General features: G+C 35.1%; 1 protein-coding gene across 4 annotated transcripts in view; it reads right to left on the reverse strand.

Moving 5' to 3' along the window:
* RAP1GDS1 (Rap1 GTPase-GDP dissociation stimulator 1) overlaps window positions 1-25170 on the reverse strand; it is a 141486-nt gene that overhangs the window by 55877 nt on the left and 60439 nt on the right. The window lies entirely within an intron of this gene.

Raw genomic sequence — 25170 nt, forward strand, 5'->3', positions numbered from 1 at the left:
AACAAACCTGACTGGTATTTAGGAGGTTGTGGGTTCGATCCCTGGCCTTGCTCAGTGGGTGAAGGATCTGGCCTTGCCATGAACTGTGAAATGCAGCTCGGAGGGCTCAGATACAGTGTTTCTGACACTGTAGGCTGACAGCTATGGCTCTGATTTGCCCCCTAGCCCGGGAACTTCCGTATGCCGTGGGTGCAGCCCTAAAAGGACAAAAGAAAAAATTATTTTTCCACAGTAAAGGTGACATTAAAATGAGTATTATTATTGTTCACTTAAAAATAATTCCTAAAAGGTTCCATATCCTAAACTTTCATTTCCCTGAATGTAGTCTCACTTTTAACTCTTAATTAGTCACTTCTAATTTGTGAAGCATCCTGAGTTGCCACCTCTAGAAATTAATTTATACCTTTTTTTCTATAACTCTGAGGCAGCCAACCACTGGAGAAAGTGCAGCCTACCAAATCTTTAGGCCCTGCCACATTCTTTAATGATGACCTGACAACAAAGTAAGTTTCTAGCACAAGCAGGATCTTTTTTCGCATTATGTAAGAGCAGGGCTTTAAATCGAACATGACGTTACTCTGCAGTAGCCAAAAGCAGGAAGCAATGAAATTTGTATGTCATATTTATTATGTCTCACAAATGAGAAAAAACATGTGAGCAAGCTGGTGTTCCATTATCAGGTACAAGTTATACACGAAGGCTGAGGAAAGGACCTAAAACCAACCACTGACTATACTACTGTGATTGTTACAGTTTATCCCATGTTCAGTTTTACTGCTATGTTCCCCCAAATAGGCTGTCCCTCTCTGTGGGCAGCAAGTGCCTAGTACATAGAAGGAACTCGATATGCAGTGAATGAATGTGGCCCTAGGCAGATTTTGGTATAATTTACCAAATTTGGTACAATTCATTTAGAGGATGAGAGGGAGGGGGAGAGAAACTCTGTGTTGGGGTGGGGATAGAAAAATGAGAATGAAAGTCATGTATTTCTTTTTTTAAAGTTTTAACTACTACAATATGGTTTAGCTTTCCTGGTTTATGAATTTTATTCGGATGAAATCATGTTGTGTTTCTTCTTTTTGTGCCTTCTCACACTGAACATTGTTGATGAAATTCATCCACTCCGTTATATGCTTTGCTGTGCAATAGTCAGTGTATAAACACAATATAATTGTCGATCCTTTTGTTGATTTCTTGGGTTGTTTTTAAGTTTGGGCTATTACTTACAATACACAGATGGTATGCTGGTTTCTAGAATCTGAATGTCTTCCTCTTCTTCAGATGACAGTGTGTGAATTCTGTTGCTTCACTACCCCTGGCATCTTATTTGATTTTTAAATCTGATGGGTGAAGGTGAACCTATTTCTGGAATATACAGGGGCAGGTCTTTCCTGAGAGTCAACTTTTCTATAATTCAATATGATGATGAACTGAGTATCCAAAGTATACAGCAGGTACAAGGGTCAAAAATAACAGTTTAGGAGTTCCCGTCGTGGCGCAGTGGTTAACAAATCCGACTAGGAACCATGAGGTTGCGGGTTCGGTCCCTGCCCTTGCTTAGTGGGTTAACGATCCGGCGTTGCCGTGAGCTGTGGTGTAGGTTGCAGACGCGGCTCGGATCCTGCGTTGCTGTGGCTCTGGCTTAGGCTGGTGGCTACAGCTCCGATTCGACCCCTAGCCTGGGAACCTCCACATGCCGCGGAAGCGGCCCAAAGAAATAGCAAAAAAAAAGACAAAACAAAACAAAAAAAACAGTTTAAGGTAAGGAGGCAGGAAGAGACAGAGATAAATGGTTATAAACATAGTATCAGAAGTTGAAAGAAACAAAATGGAAAGAGAGCCGGGTAGCTACTACAAACTGTCAAGACTATGTAATAATATGACTGGAGAGGCACAATTCCAGAAGTTTTTAATATTCATGCTTATAGAAAAGCCTTACAATAACATCAGCAAATACATTATTTTAAAAAATAATTTCTATGATCACTAGTTTTCCAAAAAGGGAACTTAGAAGGCTTAAATCTTTAAAAGACTAAAGAGGAAAACTGGGGAAGCAGCATGGTGTTGGATGTAAAAGCCCATCATCTGCAATTCCAAATTTTGTCTAAAATCAAATTTCAAAAGTAGTAATTTATTTTATAATCTGATAGTCTATAATTTTCAGGACACCTTCCACTTATGGCTTAAACACCACCTTTTTCATACTTCTTCTCAGAAATTCTCAGTATCAAATACACATTTTAAAATCTATTTTAAAAGAATTATGCCTACATATATATTTGATATGTTTTCCTCCTGCCCTCTAATTATTTGTGTGATAACAAGATCTTCATTCCTTATGCATCCATCTGCTCAAACTACTGCTTTCCCACCAGAAATAATAATCCTTTGTGACATCAGGAGTGGTTACTGTGGAGATGATTATGATGTAGCACCTCAGAAAATCACAACTATATGAGAGAAATAAGCTGCAGGAACGGGTCATAATAAGCTTTCAACTAAATTAATATTGAGAAGCATGAGAAAAGTATATGTTGTGGAGATAATACTGAATAAATTATCTGTTAAGTTTTCAAAGAAGTTTTAGTGACAAGTGTTCACTTTAACATATTACACTATCATGGATTTGTGCACTGCTTCACTCTCTCCATTTTTTATATAAGCATCCTGGGAGTTACTTTGTGGTGCAGCAGCCCAGGTGGCTGCCATGGCATGTATTCAATCCCTGGCCTGGGAACTTCCTCATGCTGTGAGCATGGTCCCCCAAATTTGTGTTTAAATTAAAAAAAAAAAAAAATCCTGAGAGTTCCCTGTTGTGGTGCATCGGAAACAAATCTGAGTACTACCCACGAGGATGCGGATTTGATCCCTGGCCTCACTCAGTGGGTCAGGGATCTAGCATTGCCGTGAGCTGTGGTGTAGGTTGCAGATGTGGCTTGGATCTCACATTGCTGTGGCTGTGGCTGTGGCTGTGGCTGTAGCTTCAATTTGACCCCTAGCCTGGGAACTTCCCTATGTCGGTAGTGTGGCCCTAAAAAGAGAAAAAAAAAAAATCGTCCTGCACAAATGCTCTTCAAGTGTTAATTAGCAATGCTGGCTGTGCACGAAATGAACACACGCACACATTATAGTAGGTGCTAGAGTGTCTGGCATAATTAAAGGTGGTATGGAACATAAAAGGCTTTTTAGTGTTACCGATGGCCAAAATAAAAAGCTAAGGAACTAAGCAGATAGTTAAAAATGACTTTTACTGTAAATGTACTTTAGAGATAAGTGAATTAAGAAGATAAATTATAAACTGTATTTTTTTCTTATATGTCAACTCAGACTTTGCTTAAAGAAATTGTTATGATTAAATATCATCATTCTGACCTAAATTTGGGAAATCTGAATTCTATCTAATAAAAGGTTCCCTCATTAAACATTAAAAGAGGTATGCTGAAACACTTTTACCATTTAGTACAGCAAGACAATAGCACTTTATTGGTGTCAACTGAGAATCGTTTTAAAAGATTCATTTCTGAAAAGTTCTTTGGTGTCTTTCCCCCTAAAATCCTTTTAGGCTATCCATGAACTTAGCAAATATAAAGACCAACGTACATTTAGCAACAGCGGTCCAAAATGCACAATAAACAAAGAGAAATTGACAAACAGAATGTATTTCACATATAGTTGGTAAATATATTAAAGAGGCATAGTACAATAATACAATTTTCATATCCATATCAAAACTCATGGAGAATCACACCTCCATTCATTGAGATCCATTCTGAGAGTGAGAAATTTCCAAATCTCCAAGAAAATGTGCTTTAAATAACAATATTTAGAATCACAGCAAAGAATGGACAAATTATACAATCTTTTCTTTAACTTTGTAAAAATTACAGGTCTTATAAACAAGGACAAGCCCTTAAACTATGCCACATATCTTTTCACACATCCCTGTCATATTATCCACAATGACCCATACAAATGGTCACAACTTTTTCAGACCCCCACCCTTTTCCTAACTCTGCATTTTTAACTGAAACCATGCTTCCTACCTAATAGAGAAATGTGAAGACATCACATTTTTTCCATCTTCTCTGTCACGTCACCATTAGACCTACAGGATTATATGCATCTTTTCCCAAAAAATTTCAGTATCTCATATTATAATTAAAGTATTTATAGCTAATTAAGGATAAAGAAGAGACAATCAGAAGATTTTTTTTCAATGGAAGATAATTTTCCACTTAAGGAAAGAAAGTTGTAGATGTGCCATAAACTAAGTTGTGGACATGTCATAAAATGAGGACTTGAATGGAAAGAACACTTAATGTGAAATCCAAGGACCAGTCCTGGTTGTTGGAGTAGGAAATAGAATTTGTTATCTGAAGTTTCAAATATTAAACTTAAGGTGGAGGATTAGGATGGCAGAATAGAAGGACTAGAGCTCAACTTCTCTCCTAAAAACAACAAAATTCACAACTAAAGGCTGAGTAGTACCCACCCAAATAGACTGGAAACCTTAAAAAAGATACCCTACTCCAGAAGAAAAAGAGAAGCCACATTAAGAGGTAGGAGGGGCGATTTCATGATATAAACAACCACATACCTCCCGGGTGGGAAGCTCCACAGACTGAAAACTAACTGGTTCACAGAGAGAGACTCACCTATAGGAGTGAGAGTTCTGAGGCCCACATTAAACCCTCACATGAGGGGATCTGGCACTGGGAGAAAGAGCCCCTGGAGCATCTGGCATTGAAGGGCAGTGGGGCTTGTGTGCAGGAGCTCCACAGGACTGGGGGAAATGGAGACCCCATTCATAAAAGGCACACACGGACTTTCACATGCACTGGATCCCAGGGCAGAGTGGGGTCTCCATAGGAATCTGGGTCAAACCTGACTGCAGTTCTTGGAGGACATCCTGGGAAAACAGGGGTGAATGTGGCTTGTTGTGAGGGAGGGACATTAAAGGCAAAGCTCTCGGGAATATTCATCAATGTGCCTTTCTCTGGAGGTGGCCATTTTGGGAAAATCTGGCCCCACCTGTCAGTCAGTGCTGAGAAGCCCCAGGACAAACAACAATCCAGGTGGGATCACAGACCCACCCCTCAGTAAACAGGCTGCCTAAAGACCCCTCAGGCACACAGCTGCCTCTAATCCCATCCAGAGACTAAGCCCCACCCACCAGTGGGCAGGCATCGGCCCCTCCCATCAGGAAGCCTACAGCAAGCCCCCATACAGACTTCAGCCACAAGGGGGGCAGTCACCAGAAGTAAGAGAGGATACAACCCTATTATCTGTAAAAAAAAAAAGTCACCACACCAAAAACCTACAAAAATGAAGAGAGAGAGAACTTTAACTCAGATGAGGGAGAAAGGAAAAACCCCAGAAAATCAGCTAAGTGATGAGGAGATTCTTAGCCTCCAGGAAAAAGACTGTAGATTGCTGATGCTGAAGATGATGCAAGGCATTGGAAATAAACTGGAGACAAAGATGGATAACTTACAGGAAACACTGCGCAAAGAGATACAAGATAGAATACTTAAACAAGAAGAGATGCAAAATACAATAACTGAAATAAAAAATTCACTAGAAGCAGCTAACAGCAGAATACAGGAGGCAGAAGAACGAATAAGTGAGGTGGAGGACAGACTAGTGGAAATTATGGATGTAGAACAGAAAAGAGAAAAAAAGATTGAAAACAAATGAAGAGAGTCTCAGAGAACTCTGGGACAATGTTAAATGCACCAAAATCTGTATTATAGGGGTGCCAGAAGGAGAAGAGAGAGAGAAGGGGACAGAAAAAATATTATAAGAGATAACAGCCAAAAACTTCCCTAACATGGGAAAGGAACCACTCACTCAAATCCAGGAAGCACAATGAGTACCATATAAAATAAACCCAAGGAGGAATACACCGAGACACATATTAATCAAACTGACCAAAATTAAAGACAAAGAGAACATCTTGAAAGCAGCTAGGGAAAAGAAACAAGCAACACACAAGGGAACCCCAATAAGGTTATCGGCAGATTTTCCAGAAGAAACTCTGCAGGCCAGAAGGGAGTGGCATGATATACTTAATGTGATGAAAGGAAAAAAACCTCCAACCAAGATTACTCTACCCAGCAAGGCTCTCATTCAGATTTGAAGGAGAAATCACAACCTTCACAGATGAGCAAAAGCTGAGAGAATTCAGCAACACTAAACCAGCCTTACAACAAATACTAAAGCAACTTCTCTAGGCAGAAAAGAAAACACAGCAACAGGAAACAAAATACCGCAAATGACAAGGCTCACCAGTAAAGGTATATATACAGTAAAGATACAAAATCATCCATGCACAATTATACCACCAAAATCAGAAATCATGAGAAGAGGTGGGTACAAATGAAGGACACCGGAGACAAACCTGCAATTGAGAGACCAACAACTTAAAACAATCTCATATACATATAGACTCATATCAAAACTTCAGAATAACTGCAAACCAAAAATCTACAACTGATACACAAACAAGGAATCTCTGGAGAAGAAATATATCTCATAGTAAGTAAGTGCATAATCCACCATGAAGGGGGTCATTTGACATCATTCTTGGAATGCTGAAATCTTCTTAGCTCTGATTCTGATTTCCTCTCCATCAAAGAATTTATGATAATTAAATAATGCAACTATACAATTAAATAATATAGTTCTACAATTGTATTATTAATAACCATTTCTCTCCATGGTACAATGTAAGGTCTATAATGTCTTTTTTATCACATCACCTAGAATGGAGCAATGCCTTTATTGAAGAATCAATAAGATGTAACAAATTCTGAGGACATATTTATATAGTTACACTGTTTTTTAACTAATTTATGCATTTTATATTTTACTTATTTTCAGAGGGTGTATTATTTTTGTTATTCTTACCAGTTAAGTTATTCTTTTTATTATGGTATATAAAATATTTAATGGTATATAAGGCTTTCTTCTTTATAAATTTTAGCTGCATAATATACACAAAATTTTAATATAATGCTAATTTTTAAAGAAAAATTGAAATGTAATAGATAATACTAAATAGTAAAGATGAAAGCCATACAAAATGGGATGAAGTATAGCATAAATTTCCTGGGAGTTCCCGTCGTGGCGCAGTGGTTAAGGAATCCGACTAGGAACCATGAGGTTGCAGGTTCAACCCCTGCCCTTGCTCAGTGGGTTAACGATCCGGTGTTGCCATGAGCTGTGGTGTAGGTCACAGACGCGGCTCGGATCCCCTGTTGCTGTGGCTCTGGTGTAGCCGGTGGCTACAGCTCCAATTAGACCTGTAGCCTGGGAACCTCCTATATGCCGCAGGAGCGGCCCAAGAAATGGCAAAAAGACAAAAAAAAAGAATAAATTTCCTATTTGTCTCAGCATATTTTCCATTCCACTTTTCCAGAGGGAGCCACTTAATCTGTTTCTTAAGATCCATGATATAATACTCTGTGCGAATGTAATTGTGTTTAAATATACGTATTTTATTTTGTAAAAAAAATAAAAAAAATATGGGTGGAAAAAAAAAGTTCCAATGTAAATACAACTCAATATCAGTTGAAAGCAAAGGTTTCCAGGCTCATTATATCTCAAAGGAGGGAAAAAAATGTATTCATCTTCTGACAAATTCTAACGGAATTATTTCTTACTTGCTAGTTATATAATCAGTCACTTATTTTAAATTCAATGTGTTCCCATGATTGCCAAATTTTATAAGTTGATAATTAAAAATTGGCATGCATACATTTATGTATTTGTTCCATAATGAAAATTTACTATTTTTGTAATCAAACTCACAAATATCATTTTACAAATAAAATGTTCTTGGGGAAAAAAAGAAATATTAAACTTAAGAATTTCAATAGGCTAAGGTAGAAAATTTTTAAATTAAAAAACTATTATCACTGATGTTATGACTTATAAAATAAATTTAATAAGGTCTTTAAATTTGGGGTTTTGTTAAGTTTAACCATAAGAAAGCTCCTTATCCTCTGTTGAAGCCAATGGGTCAAGGAGGAAATCAAAAAGGAAATTAAGTAATACCTTGAGACAAATGACAATGAAAACACAACCATACAATATATCTATGGGCAGTTGTTAGAAGGAAGTTCATAGTGATACAGGCCTTACTCAAAAAACCAAGAAAAATCTCAAATCAATAACTTAACCCACCATCTAAAAGAATTAGAAAAAGAAGAACAAACAAAACCTAAAGTCAGCAGAACAAAGGAAATCATCAGGATCAGAGAGGAAATTAATAAAATAGAGATTAAAAAATAGAAAAAAAAATCACTAAAACCAAGAGGCAGTTCTTTGAATGGGTAAACAAAATTGATAAATCTCTGGAAGGACTCACCAAGAAGAGAGGGAGAACCAAAATTAACAAAATGAGAAGTGAAAAAGGAGAAATCTCAACAGATACTGAAGAAAACAAAAAACTGTAAGAGAATACTATGAATAATTATATGCCAATAAATTTGACAACCTGGAAGAAATGGACAACTTTCTAGAGACATAGAGCCCACCAAAAGTGAATCAAGAAGAAATAGATAATCTGAACAGACTGGTTACTAGAACTGAAGTTGAATATGTAATGAAAACTTTCTCTACAAATGAAAGTCCAGAACCAGATGGCTTCCCAAGCAAATTCTACCAAACGTATAGAGAAGAACTTACACCAATCCTTTTTGAACTACTCCAAAATACTGAAGGGGAGTAAACACCCTCAAAAATATTCTATGAAGCCACCATCACACTAATACCAAAACCAGACAAAGATGCTACCAAAAGAAAATTATATGCCAATATCTTTGATGAATATAGATGCAAAAACTCAACAAATTTTAACAAATTGAATCCAACAACACATAAAAAAGAATCCCAAGTTCACAAGGATTGTTCAACATACACAAATCAATCAACACAACACACCACATTAACAAAAGTCAAAAACATGATCATTGTAATAGATGCAGAAAAAGCATTGACAAAACTGAACTTCTGTTCATGATAAAAAAAACTCTTACCAAAGTGATTACAGAAGGACATATATCAACATAATAAAAGGAGGCCCACAGCCAAAATACCCAATGGAGAGAAGCTGAAAGCCTTCCCTAAAATCTGGAAAAAGACAAGGATGTCCACTCTCACCACTTTTATTCAACAGAGTATTGTAAGCAATCACACAAGGTAATGAAATAAAATGTATCCAAATTGGAAGGGAAGAAGTAAAATTATCACTATATGCAAATAACATGATATTGTATACAGAAAACAGTAAGGACTCTACACAAAAACTATTCAATCAGGTAAATGAATTCAATAAAATAGCAGGATACAAGATTAACATTCAGAAATTGGTTGGATTTCTTTATACTAACAATATCAGAAAAGGAATTTTAAAAAAGAATGCCTTTTAAAATTGCGCCAAAACCCAAAAATCTAAACCAAAAAAAACCTTGAGAATAAACCTGACCAAAGAGGCGAAAGACTCATATACTGAAAACTATAAAACATTAATAAAGGAAATCAAAGAAGATTAAAAGAAATGGAAATATATCCCATGTTCTTGGACTGGAAGAATTATTGTTATAATGGTCATGCTACCCAAAGTGATCTACAGAGTTAATGCAATCCCTATCAAATTATACAAGACATTTTCGACAGAACTAGGACAAATAATCCAAAAATTTATATGGAACCATAAATAACTCAAAATTGCCAAGGCAACCCTGAGGAAGAAAATAACAATACAGTCCATGATTTTCTTTACTATGGAGAGGTTCGTTTGTGCCATATATTAGATTCCAGATATAAGTGATATCATATGGTATTTGTCTTTTTCTGCCTCACTTCACTCAGTATGAGAGTCTCTAGTTCCATCCGTGTTGCTGCAAATGGCATTATTTTGTTCTTTTTTATGGCTGAGTAGTATTCCACTGTGTATATATACCACATCTTCCTAATCCAATCATCTATCATGGACTTGGAGAATAGACTGGTGGTTGCCAAGGGGGAGGGGGAGGGAGTAGGATGGATTGGGAGCTTGGGGTTAGTAGATGCAAACTATTGCCTTTGGAATGGATTAACAATGAGAAACTGCTGTGTAGCACTGGGAACTATGTCTAGTCACTTATGATGGAGCATGATAATGTGAGAAAAAAGAATGTATACATGTATGTGTACCTGGGTCACCATGCTGTAGAGTAGAAAAAAAATGTGTTGGGGAAATATCAATTGATTACAATTAAAACAAACAAACAAACAAAAATAACAAGGCAGCAGGCATAACTCTCCCAAATGTCAGACAAGACTACAAAGCAACAGTCATGAAAACAGTGTAGTACTGGTACAAAACAGACATATGGGTCAATGGAACAGCATAGAGTCTAGAAATAAACCCACACCCCTATGGAGAATTAATCTTTGACAAAGGAGGAAAGAATATAAAATGGGAAATAGACAGTCTCTTCACCAAGTGGTGCTGGGGAAACTGGACAGCTGCATGTATATCAGTGAAATAAGATCGCACCCTCATACCATGCACAAAAATAAACTCGATATGGCTTAAAGACTTAAACATAAGACATGATATCAGAAAACCTCTTAAAGAGAACATAGGCAAAACATTCTCTGACATAAATCATACAAATGTTTTCTAAGGTTAGTCTCCCAAGGCAATAGAAATAAAACAAAAATGAACAAATGGGACCTAATCAAGCTTACAAGCTTTTGTACAGCAAAGGAAACCATAAAACAAGCAAACATACAAACAAAAAAATCCCAAAAGACAACCTAAGGAATGGGAGAAAATAGTTGCAAATGATGCAACTGAGAAAGGCTTAATCTCAAAATATACAAACAACTCAACAACAAAACAACAACAAAAAACTCAACAACAAAAAAAACCCCTAACAACCCAATTGAAAAGTGGAAGAATACCTAAAAAGACATTTCTCCAAAGAAGACATATAGATGGCCAGTAGGCACATGAAAAAGTGCTCAACATCACTGATTATTAGAGAGATGCAAATCAAAACTACAATGAGGTACCACCTCATTCTCTTCAGAACGGCTATCATTAATAAGTCTACAAATAGCAAATGCTGGAGAAGGTGTGGAAAAATGGAACCCTCCCATACTGTGTGTGGGAATGTAAACTGGTACAACCACTATGTAAGACATTATGGGGGCTCCTCAGAAAACTAAATATAGAACAACCATATAATCCAGCAATCCCACTCCTGGGCATATATCCGGACAAAACTCTCACTCAGAAATTATATGCACCCTTATGTTCACTGCAGCACTATCCACAATAGCCAAGACATAGAAACAACTTAAATGTCCATCAACAGATGAGTGGATTAAGAAAATGTGATACATACTTACACTGGAATACTACTCAGCCATAACAAAGAACAAAATAATGCCACTTACAGCAAAATACATGCATCTAAAGATTATTATACTAAATGAGGTAAGTCAGAGACATACACCATATGATATCACTTATATATGGAATCTAAAGTATGGCACAAATAAACCTGTCTATGGAACAGAAACAGACTCATAGACATGGAGAACAGACCTGTGGTTGCCATGGAGGAGGAGGGAGTGGGATGGACTGGGATTTGGGGGTGATAGATGCACACTATTACATTTAGAAAAGATCAATAACAAGTTCTTAGTGAAGAGCACAGGGGCCTATATCCCTGACATAAATCATACAAATGTTTTCTAAGGTTAGTCTGGGATAGACCATGATGGAAAATAATATTTTTTAAAAAGAATATATACATACGTATGTTTCACTGGGTCACTTTGCTGTACGGAAGTTGTCACAACATTATAAATCAAGTATACTTTAGGAGGTCCCGCTGCGGTAAGGTGGGCTAGCCTAAGGGTGGCTTGTCTCTGTGGGGTTGCAGGTTCCATCCCTGGCTTGGTGCAGTAGGTTAAGGATCTGGCATTGCTACAGCTGTGGCACAGGTCGCAGATGCAGTTGGAATTTAATCCTTGGCCTGGGAACTTCCATATGCTGTTTGTGTGGCTGAAAAAAGGGAAAAATTCAACTATACTTTAAAAAATATATATAAAGATATATAGGGGCAACCATTAAAAATTAAAAAGCAGTACAAAAAGCCAATAATGAGGATGAGAAAAATAAAAATTACCCAATTTATCCAAGGACATTGACACATTCAATTATGGAATAGGTACTTACTACTGTAAACTTGGCCCTTTTTGTCAGGGACAGTAGACATAAACAGCAAGATAAGAAGCCCTTGCATTTACAGAATTTCTGCTTCAGTGAGGATGACAAAATAGTAAAAGCTTCAATACAGTTCTTTACAGGGTGTTATGGAAGCAGAGAGAAGAGAACAGGTATCTCTTCAGGAGGAGCAAATGAGGGAAAATGGAGGAAGGAGGTTCATATAAAACTTCACAGAAATTAAATGTTCATGATAATTTAAGTATATATATCTAGGCTCATTAAATTATAGATCCACAATAAGAGATAGATTTATATGGTAAACAAAGTGTTTTCTCTAGCTCACCTGTAATTTAAGTTAAACACCATTTAACAGAAGCATCAGTTCCTTAGACTACTGATTAATGACATAAATACTCAGCTTAATCAAGGTGTTTTAAGACTTGGGGCTAAATGAGCATTCATTCTATTCATATATAATATATATACCGCATACTTTTTTGGTCAGATTCTGCTTGGCTTCCCCTCCTCGTTAACTCTGCTGAGGAAAAACTACATAGACTTTAAACGTGTAACTCATGAGTTGGAACTACATAGACTTTAAATGTGTAACTCATAGAAACTACCAACACAATCAAGATGATATAAAATATTTTATCACAAAAAAGATTCCCCACGCCTCTTTGCAGGCCATCTTTCCTTTTGCTTCTGGCCCCAGACAACCACTGTTTTCTGCCACTCTACATTAGTTTGAAATATGTGTGTGTGTGTATACACAAACATTTTATATACATACATATATATATGTATTCATATAGTATTATTCTTTTTTAAGAATATTTTTTTCTAGGGCTGCACCTGCAGCATATGGACGTTCCCAGGCTAGGGGTCGAATCAGAGCTGCAGCTGCAGACCTACACCACAGTTATAGCCAATGCTGGTATGAGCTGTATCTGTGACCTATGCCACAGCAACGCTGGATCCTTAACCCACTGAGTGAAGCCAGGAATCAAACCCACATCCTCATGGATGTTACTCAGATTCTTAACCCTCTGAGCCACAACAGGAGCTCCTGTATAGTATTTATTATTCTTTTATGTCTAGTTTCTTTAACTCAGCCTAATGATTTTGAGACTCATACATGGTGTCAGGTATGTAAGTGGCTTATTCTTCTTTATTGCTAAATAACATTCAGTTGTACAGGTATGTCACACTTTAAAAAATTCCATCACCTACATTCATAACACATGTGCAGTGTTTCTAGTTAGGGATTATTTGTGAATATAGCCACACTGAGTGTTGATATACAAGTTTTTGGTTGAATATCTACAAGTGGAATAGCTGAATCTTATGTATGTTTATGAATATATGGTTATTGAGGACTGTTGCAATTAAAAGAATGTGAGGTGCCACAGAAAAGTTATATTTTAAAAATTATCAAATACTGCAAAAATTACAAATTCTTGAAAGAATAATTTATGTATTCTTGAACATAAGAGATAGTTAAATAAATGCATATCAAATTAAAGTGAAACTTTAGTTTCATTTCTAGGTAAGCACAGTGTTTCTCCTGCTCCAAAAATCAATCTAGCCACTATAGAAAAGCATCTGCCTCATTCTACTAAACTGATTTGCTTTCATTTGATTTTTGCCTTTTTTTAGGGCTGCACCCTAGGCATATGGAAATTCCCAGGCCAGGGGTCGAACTAGAGCTGCAGCTGTCGGCTGGCCTACGCCACAGGCACAGCAATGTGGGATGTGAGCTACCTGCAACCTACACCACAGCTCATGGCAATGCTGGATCCGTAACTCACTGAGCAAGGCCAGGGATCACAGCCGCGTCCTCATGGATACTAGTCGGGTTCATCACCGACGAGCCATGATGGGAACTCCTAAACTGATTTTCATGCATAACTTCTCTAGTTAATTTTACAATAAGTAATCATCTAAATCACAAAATGAGAACAAAATTCAGGGCTAAAAGAAAAAAGAATTGGTAAAAAATAAAATAAAATTCTAAAAATAAGGACTAAGAAATTATGTTATAGTGATTCAGAACTGAGAAGAGGAAAGAGGAAATAGGACTTTATGAAGAATGATGCAATTGATCCCACGCTTAGAAATCATTAAATATTTTCACCTGGGGGCTTGGTTGTTAATCCATTTTAACAAGTTACTCTTTAAAAAAAATGTCCTGATTTTCATTAAGTTAGGGCTTCATGAAATATATACAAATCTGAAAAATAATTTGGTATAAATTCATTTCTTTCTCTATTAAAAAGCATTACATGAGACTGATCTGGTCTAATAAAGATTCGATGATACAAACAATATGTACTAAATACTTAACCGATCCACACTACATTAAGTGAGAGAGAGAAAAAAAGACCAAGCATCACCTGGTGTTCACTCAAATGACAAGCTGTCCAAAGTAAAGAATCTGTTTCTGTTCTTTTCATCTTATTACTGCTTATTTTAAGAAGGTTTTTCAGGTACTCAGAAACTTTTTTTTGCTGCTTATTTGGCACATTATTATAGTTTTGCTGCTTTAAAACCTCAATTAATTTTATTTAGACCCATAGGAAGAGAAAAAAATTTATTAAGAAAGCTACTAGACAGAAAAGCTTACATTGCTCCAGCAAGAAATTAGAGAAATTTAAAAGGGTGTATCAATCAGTAAAATTGAATAGAACTGGAATATTTATCAAAATTATGTAAGATATGTACAAATTCTTTCAACCCAGGAAAGGAAGAAGTTATTCAGGATATTTAGTAAAAACAGTATAATTTTCATTTTTCTTATCTATGTACCTTGTGTGCAGAGGAAAATAGTATAAAACAATAGATATATGTCTGAAAACTTGAAGGGTTTACCTATGTTTTGTCTACCTGAGAAGAGTAAAACTCTCAGATTACTAACCAATTTTCCTTTACTAAGAGTCCTGATCAAAGCAAACTGTTCCTGAGACTTCCTGTTGTTGCTCAGTGGTAATGAACCTGACTAGTACCCATGAGAATACAGGTTTGATCCCTTGCCCCGCTCACTGGGTTAAGGATCCAGTGTTGCCATGAGCTGCGGTATAGGTTGCAGACGTGGCTCAGATCCGGCGTTGCTGTGGCTGTGGCTTAGGCAGGCACTGAAATTCTGATTTGACCCTTAGCCTGGGAACTTCCATATGCTGCAGGTGTGGCCCTAGAAAAAAAAAAGAAGAAAATAAAAAAATAAAATTTCTTTATTTCCCAATGAATAAAAAGGGAGGTCAGTATTTCATATGCTCTTCTCCATTTAGAAAAGAACAAGAACAAAGGATCAAACATGGTTAGGCATTCTTGTACACATATACAGATTTTACATAAAGTTTTCAAATACGGAAAAATGTGAAAAGCTTTTCCTTAATCACTTGGTTCTGCTCCATCTTCTTTCAAATTAGGTAGTCTGCTCTTGTGATTTATAACAGATTAAACAAAATACTGGTTTAGGTTTTAGATATGTAACATCCTATATCTGCAATTTTAAGTGCTAAACTACTAAGACTGAAGCATAAAGGTATTTTGACTAAGTATATATTTATGAAAGTGATAATTTCTTCAATTACAGTACTTAGAGAAAATGAACTAGAGACATGAATTTTAGGTGAACGCTATCACCAATTTAGCTGCTGACCCTGAAAAGTCATTTGAACTCTCAGTCTTCTGTGTAAAATTTGGAAGGGGTGGATGAGATGACTTCTAAAAGTCCTGTTTATTTAAAAAATTTTATGACATCTAGGTGGCTTTATTCCCTTAAGCCTTCTAACTTCTGATAGTTCCTTGAATCTATATGGTCTACACAGGTAACATCTGAATATTTTTGCTAAGCATGAGAGATTAAACCTTTTGAATGTTTATTCCCAACATATAGAAATTGCCCACCTGACATTTCCTCTTGCATATCTCTATTAATATCTCTGATTTATTACTGCCACCAGTAAAACAAAACAAAAGCAGCATTAACAAAACTCAGAAAAACGTAACAAAATAACCTGTTCTTTCCTTTACCAGTAAACTGTCCTATCCTCTGTCCAGTTGCTCAAGCCCCAAATCTAAGAATCTCCTGATTTCTCCCTTATGCTCATTCCGGATTCATCTACCACTTTAAATACCTCCCAAATTCTTCTGATGCTCACTGCCACACCCTAATCTAAGTCACCATTACCTCTTGCCTAGACTAATCCAAGTCTTATAATTGGTCTCCAGGTCTCCATTCTTAACTCTTCCACTCTTCTCGGCCCACTTATCACATAGCTCCAAGGGTGAGGTTTTTAAAAATCTATACTAGATCCCCTTTGATAGCTTCTCGTTACTTTGGAATGGCCCCCAAGGCTTTCTATGATCTAGGTCTTATTTATTTCTTCCATGTTATTGCACCACACTCTCCCGGTTCACTACATCTCTTTCCTGTTCTTTGACCACATCAAGTTCTTTCCTCACTCATGAGTTTCCAACTGCTACACTTCTCTAAGGAATATTCTCTCCCTTCTCTTTCAATAGCTAGTTTATTCTCATTTTTCAGATTTCAGCTCAAGTAACAATAGAACTTTCTTCTCCTCCAGATATTCCTTATTCCATCATCTTGTTTATTTCCTTGCTATCAATGATCACAATCTGTAAATATCTTTTTTGTAGTTTTACTCATTTATTTTCTATCTCTTCCTGTGCAAGACCCACAAAGACAGGAACTTCTCGCTCTTATTGCCTATGATTCCCATCACCTGCATAGTGCCTGCAACACAATGGGTTCAATCAGTATTTGTTGATTAAAATATTTGGTGCATGAAAGAATAAAGAATGAGAATGTCCTGGGATTTACTCATCACTACTGGGGGAAAAAAACTCCAATCATATGACCCACGGTGTATGTACTGAGACTTTCTACATGGAGGACTACAAATACACATCTTCAAAGACATAAAGTCATGTTTCTAATTCTCATCTCAGTAGAAGGCTGATTAAAAAAGAAGAACCTACAGGTTAAATCTTTGTTAGTTTATTGTTTTACTATGGTGGCACATCTGTTTGATTTGCTATGTTCGGCATCATAATGCTGGATTCAAAATAAACATTTTGCAAATGATAAAGGAATATCCTCCAATATAAAAATTTTAGCCTTTGAATCTGCAGGGTATATGTGTATTTTCCTAATAAATAAGTTTTGTGTGTGTAATCATTACTATATGTGAGTGATATCCTCAAATGTGGTAGGTGGGGGGAACAATTATTTTTGGTGCTAAAATGAGGGTCTTCATACTCAAAAAGTTGGTACTCTACAAAACTATAACCCTATTTCTGTTATGGGTGCATGAAAAAGAAAAAATAAGTTAGTAGGCAATGATCTAATCACGAGGAACAGTATATTTTTGTAAGTCAGACATAATGGTTGTTCTAAAATGTATGATTATATAGGATTTTTGTATTCTTAAATATAAGGCCTTTTAATTTTGCCTCATCTATTTTATCATCCTAGAGCAGGGTACTGGTAAACAGACATCCTTACATAAGACAAAAGATACTTATGAAATCTACTAGGGAAAAATTTAACTTCTAATGCTTACATTTCCCCCTATAATTTTTTCAAAATTGGGAATTTTTATCATGTACCCTAGACATATTAAAATGTTTTAAGCACTCAAATGAAAAATTTAAACCCATCTTTTCTGAAATTAAAAAAAAAAACAAACCAACCCAACTTATTCATGATCAAGGTGCAGGTAAAATGCATGAAAGACTAGATATAAAAGCAAAAGTTATAAATATTACATCAGTGAAATTACAAAATGAATCATGAAGAAAAAAAAAATTGTGACCCTTAAGTATCCATTTATAAAAAAGAAGCCTAAAGCCTGAAATTCTGTGGCAGAGTTGTTATATTCAGGTTTAAATACTGCCTTTAACAGAGAGAATTTTCAAGTATATTTACATATTTACATTTATAATGCAGGATCAGGAGAGGAAAGCACTGGATCCACAGACGCAGTTTAAAATTAGGTCATAGCACAACATTTGATGGCCAGCTTTGGTGTGCCTACTGAGATTAATATTAATTTCTACAGGCCAATAAATTTCTCACGTCAGTCAAAACTGTTGACAATTCTAATTTTTTCAAAAAGCATTTAAATAATAATAGAGCATCCATAAGTCACATTACACTCACTAAAGAAATCACTGAAGTTATTCTATTACCTTATTTTTATATTTCTATATTATCAGCAAAAGATTGAAAAAAATCTGTATTTTTAAAAACAAATTATTAATTAAACCCAATTATTTAATAAATAATTATTAATTAAACCCAATTATTTCATAAAATTACCTTAACAGCATTCAGGTAACAATGTAAATAGTTTATTGCTCTAATTTATTAGTCAAATTGCTCAAGATCAAAATTAAATTTCATTCCAATTATTTTAAATATGAGATGCTTTTGTATCAAACTATTTCATACTTAGAGGAAACCACGCTAGACTACGTATATGTATGTGTGTACACATGTATATAGCTGTGATTTGGAATTTAACTTGAACTGATAAGAGCACAGTTTCTCAAAGGTGTATTATTCCACTCGGTAAGAAGAATGTGAATTATTCATCTTTAAATAATATTTATCTTTTATATTTCTTCCCTACCAAGGGAAGTACTCCCAACTTAGAGCAGGGATAACTTTGATGAAAAAAAGAGAAAGTTGTCGGTGCTTCAGCTTGGTTACAAAGAAGAAAAATGGAAAAATAAAAACAGAACACAATTGAGAAGAGGAGAGGTTATGTACTGACAGGGTTCTAATAAGCAGACTAGCAATTTTATGTTTAATATGTCTACACATAGGCTTCACCTCTAAGAAGTGAAATTAGGAAAGTAAAGATTAAGGGAAAATACAGATCCCAACAACAAAAACAAAAAAAATCTTATTTCTGCAGGGCTTCCTAATTAGACTTTTCTTACCCTTTTAAAGACTTTTTAATCAGGAAAGGGGAATTCCAAAGGCCTTTTAGGCTCTGACTCAGAGGTGAGAAGAGAACCTGGTATTCATGGAACAAAAAAAACTGAATTTTCTTACTGAATGCAAGAAAAATCACCTAACACTTCTGCCACGCGCGATGCTCTCTCATGTGCTGCCTCCACTTTCCTGTCTATACAGTGGATCACAGCTACCTGAAAACTATTATTCCATCTCTTTAATAAGACATTCACTTTTTTATACATATTACTTGGAAACTAATCAAGCATTGGAAAAAAGAAGCTATACGATATGTTCTTTGCCCTACAAGTTTTGTTAGGGTAAAAGTTTATAGATTCTTAGATTTTTTTAAATAACATATTCACAAACACAAGGTATGCGAATGTAGTATCAAGCACAAAAATGGAAAAGTCAGAGTTCCTCAAATTATAAACTATCTGAAAAGTTGTTAGTTAAATATTTAACATTGCTTAAACCTGGTGCAGTACTTTGAAAGAACCAACCAAACTGATGATAATCCAATCTTACTTCAAAATTTAATTTCATTCTTTCTGCCCTAGTATTTACCGTATCACAGCTGGCCTCCTACAATGGCTTCCTCATATCTCTGCCTCACTTCTCTTCCCTCTCCAATACAAATTACACCAAACTGAAAAATGAAACTGAAAACACCAATTTCAAAGTCAGGTTCAGTGGCTCTTTCCCGTCCACACATTCAAGTACAAAACAGCTCCTTGGCCCACACACGTTTTAAGTGCATGACAGACATCAGTAAATGAATGCGAAAATCAAGATCTCTAACTACAGTAAACGCTTCGGTTACTTAAAAAAATCATAGCCTCATGACTGTATATAATACACCCCACAGCCCCAAATCTGAACTCTTCCCTTGCACCAAAGCTTCCTACCATCACCTTGCCACTGACTTTTATTAACCATGAGCTTGACTTCTACTTTAATGGAAAGATGGAGGCTATGCCAGAAACACTCTGACTACTCTCTGGACCACCTTAAATTTTTTTTTTTTTTTTAATACTTCCACCGATCTTCTGTCATTTTTCTCAAGGACAGAAATGTCCTTTCCCCTTCTAACACTGATGATTTCATTTCTTCGTTTCTCATCTATGTGTTCCTTTGTACATTTTATTTTCTCCATCATATTACATGCTCTTTAAAGGCATAAACCTTTCATAGAGCTTGTGATACAAAAACACATCTATTTCCAACTACTATATATTTCAGATACCTTTACAATGGAGTATTTTCATATAACAGTCATATTACTGTCTCTAAAAGTAGTAGTTGCATATAGTTTATTCTTATATACATGATGTACTTTGATAATAAATCCACTAATAAAAACAATAGATTAATGGTGAAGAATGAAGAACTTTATGTTTACTGACTAGTAATCCTACTCTAAAACTGAAAAAAGCAGGATAAACTCTTTAATAACATAATCAAATACTTAACCCAATTTATACAAATGAAATAATCATTTATTTAAACGCAAGACAAATACTTCTGTGTTGAATTTAACTGCTGCAAATATACTTTGATTAGTTCATTTCAAATCAACTTACATTATGAAATACTATAGAATTATTGCTAATTATTACTCAGCATTTGCAGTCAGAATAATGAATTCTTTCTTCACCCTTTACATAAAAAGTGTAGCAAAGTTAGAATCACTAATATAAAAATGGATCCATGCATATATTTGGGCATCCTTTCCTTTTTAGACTTCTTGAAGTCACTGAAATAAACAATACTTACTTTACCTCATAAACACTGGCTTTGGTAAGCCTGATTACCACCTCATTTTGAATATTTTATTTATTCATCAGTGAGTAAGAATTTAATTTTCTTTATATCATGTAAGACAGCATGTTGTTTAAGTTTCCCAAGCGTGCATCTTTCTAATAATAGGACTAATTACAGAATTAAAAGCATCAATTTTATTTCTGTAAAGAGGCATATTTGTTTAATTTTAATATGCATTAATTTGAATTATATATTATTCTTTCTCCGGTATAAAAAAGGCACAAATATTTAGTTGCATGCAATCACTTATTTTAGCTTCTACTAAATAACTTTTAACCAGTATTTCCAACTTCATGCATTTCCTGACCTCAAGCAATAACATTTACAAACAGAGAAAGCTCAGTCTCCAATTATTAATTTATCCCTACAAATTATAACACAAGATGGGAATTTAACATGAAGCTCTTCAATACTATAAGGCCATTTTAAATACATCATCACTTTTAAATGCGCACAGCTATATAAACAAAACTAATCATTAAAAGAAAAGAATATCACAAAGATGGCCAGATGTGGTGAAAAAAGAACTCAGTATTTTCCATATCACCTTTGAGAGAAATGTGTAATTAAATAGGCCAAAGGTATGCATTTCTGAGATCTGATACTACTTCTCTTGGTTTAAAACCACATTCACGAGCATATCCCACCACAGCTTTGCTGACTTCTTTTCAAACTGAAATACAATTTTTCTGTCTTTTTTGATCTACAAGATGTCAAGCTTCTTATTAAAAAGAGTTATTTTGGCAAAGTTAAAGGGTAAAAGAGTTTTAAAATTTTGCCTATATCCAAAGCCTGTCTGGATACTTTGAAAAAGAAATCCATAAATGTCTTGGAGGCTCTCTGGAATAGCAGAAAAAAGATCAGGCATTTTAAATGAAACATGTTCCCACTCAGTGATTTTTTTCATCTCTATACGCAAGAAAGAGACTGGGTTTCAAAAGGTTCATCAGTAACAAAGCCTCACTACGTCCCATTTAGCAGTTAGAGCAGTGTATTAGCTGATGCTGGGATCATCTAAGACAGTTTCCTTCCATTAGGAAGAGTTCCTAAAACGGTCCCTGACTAAGCTGGTAAAACTGAAATCTGACCTACTTTTTTCAAAAGATTTCCATGAATTTTGTGCTAAGTGTAATTCTTTTTATAGTTGGAACTCTCCCTTCAAAAGAAAAGATGTTAACTGAAATATGCTAGCGAATGCCTTACTTTTAAGTGTCAAAATAAAAATCTATAAAATATGCACACAGTTTTCAAATTTTTATCTCTAATACTGAATTCCTTATGGTATTTTCTGCGTACATTGGTTTTACTATATGTTGTAAGCCTAACATTATTCTGAACAAACCCGCACTAAAAATTTATTCCTTTAGAGTATATTTATTTAAAAAAGCATAAACTTCCTACTGTACAGCACAGGGAACTATACCCAATCTCTTGTGATAGAACATAATGGAATACAACATGAAAAAAAGGAAAAAAAATACATATGTGTGCATATGACTGGGCCACTTTGGTGTACAGTAGAAATTGACATTGTAAGTCAACTATACTTTAATAAAAAAAACCAAACTGATTAGTCCTACAGTTAAGTTTGATGAAACACAAACATGAATTTTAAAACACACTATCTGTAAGAAAAACATTCCTTGTACTTACAAGGCTGTCACTTATAGATTTCTATTCTCAAGAATGAAGCCTTCTGCCCATTTTTAAATTGGGTTGTTGGTTTCTCGCTGTTTGTATATTTTAGAAATTAAGCCCTTGTCAGTTGCATCATTTGAAACTATTTTCTCCCATTCTGTAGGTTGTCTTTTTATATTTTTTACGGTTTCCTTTGCTGTTGGGCAGAAGACCTGAATAGACATTTCTCCAAAGAAGATATTCAGATAGCCAAAAAGGACATGAAAAAAAAGCTCAACATCACTAATGATTAGAGAAATGCAAATCAAAACTACTATGAGGTACCACCTCACACCTGTTAGAATGGCTATAATTAACAAGTCAACAAATAACAAATGCCGGCGAGGGTGTGGAGAAAAAGGAACCCTCTTACACTGTTGGAGGGTGTGGAGAAAAAGGAACCCTCTTACACTGTTGATGTAAATTGTTACAATCACTATGGAAAACAGTATGGAGGTACCTCAGAAAACTAAATATAGAACTACCATATGACCAGCAATCCCACTCTTGGGCATATATCCAGACAAAACTTTCCTTGAAAAAGACACATGCACCCCTATGTCCACTGAAGCACTAATCACAATAGCCAAGACATGGAAACAACCTAAATGTCCATTGACAGAGGAGTGGATCCAGAAGATGTGGTACATATACACAATGGAATACTACTCAGCCATAAAAAAGAACAAAATAATGCCATTTGCATCAATATGGATGGAACTAGACACTCATAGTAAGGGAAGTAAGTCAGAAAGAGAAAGACAAATGCCACACAGCACAAATGAACCTTTTCACAGAAAAGAAACTCATGGACTTGGAGAACAAGACTTGCGGTTGCCAAGGGGGAGAGGGAGGAAGCAGTATGGACTGGGAGTCTGGGGTTAATAGATGCAAACTATTGCAACTAGAGTGGATAAGCAATGAGATCCTGCTGTATAGTACTGGGAACTATATCTAATCACTTGTGATGGAACATGATGGAGGACGATGTAGGAAAAAGAATACATATATATGTATGACTGGGTCACTTTGCTGTACCATAGCATACAAATTGATAGAATACTGTAAATCAACTATAATGGAAAAAATAAAAATCTTTTAAAAAAAGGAAAAAAGATTGAAGCATTACATTTTTAAGACAGAAGGTTAATTAATTAAAATAGAAGTTATTCTGTACTTTTTAAAAGGAGAAATCTAATATCTGAGTTCTTTCAAACTTCCAACTGTCATAAAATATAATGAGAAATGCATTTTAAGTAAATTTAAAAAATCAACCATACAGCATCATATTCATAGATTTTGATTTCATTCGTATAATTCAAATAAAAGTGCTACACTTTCCCCAGAATTATTCTGGAGAAATCACTGAGAAGTTCACAAAGATTTAATTTCAAATGAAAGGATAATAAAGCATATGGGAATTATATGCTTAAGACAGCATGGCACAAGGAACACTTTTTATCATGTGATTTAAAGTAATAAATCATTTCTTATCATTGTATTATATTTATTCATTTTTAAGATAACTTCATTTTCCTTAAACAGGGTTTAAAGGTATGAAAAATAGCCTGTATTCACTATGCTTATTTTTTCACTTTATACTTTTCATTGAATTAAGTGAAAATAAAGTGGTTATAAATATTCATAAATAAATGAAACAAAAAATTAACTTCATAGCCTAAAGCATATGTATATACCTCATAAGAACATAGTAAATGGACATGGTAAACACTATAATAACAGACTTCAGATTCATCAAAATTACAATCCTATTAACCAGACATTTATCACCTTCACCTCAACGTTCTTTAGAGTACACAGGAAATAAAATACTTTGTGCCCCTAAAAACCATAGCAAGACTACACAGCACATCGCTATGGGTATTTCTTCCATTGTGCCAATATAAAGTGAAACCCTAGGGAAAAAGTCCTCAAAAAAGATAGTAACGCCTATGTTCAAACAATACATAATTCAAGGATACCTAAACTGAAGAAACATTTGATAGCCTTAAATTCTAGTAATAAACACAGAAGGATAAGAATAAAAACAGTAATGAGTAATGCTCTCCAAATTCTTGCCATCAATCTCTGCCTATTACTCTGCAGAGGTCTTTTTAATGTATATTAAGTAATCATAAAACTATACATTCATTCTTGAAAGTTAACATTATAAACTCTGGTGTTTAATAAAAATTCAAAATATGAAAACGCAAAGTTATAAACATAAAGCACTTGGACTTTGTAAACAAAGATAATACCCTGGCATAGTAAGAATGCAATGAAGGCACAGATATCAAATTTATAAGCAGTACTAGGGACTGAAATTCTCCAATTAAGATTCATATTAAAAGACATCCATGGCCTCAGACAAAATATCTATTTCAGAAAAAGTACAGAAAGGAGAATAAATGAGGCCAGTTTCACTACTACTGCTCTAGACAAGTTATTA

This window comes from Phacochoerus africanus, chromosome 10 (assembly GCF_016906955.1).
Source record: "Phacochoerus africanus isolate WHEZ1 chromosome 10, ROS_Pafr_v1, whole genome shotgun sequence".
Classification (NCBI taxonomy): Eukaryota; Metazoa; Chordata; class Mammalia; order Artiodactyla; family Suidae; genus Phacochoerus; species Phacochoerus africanus.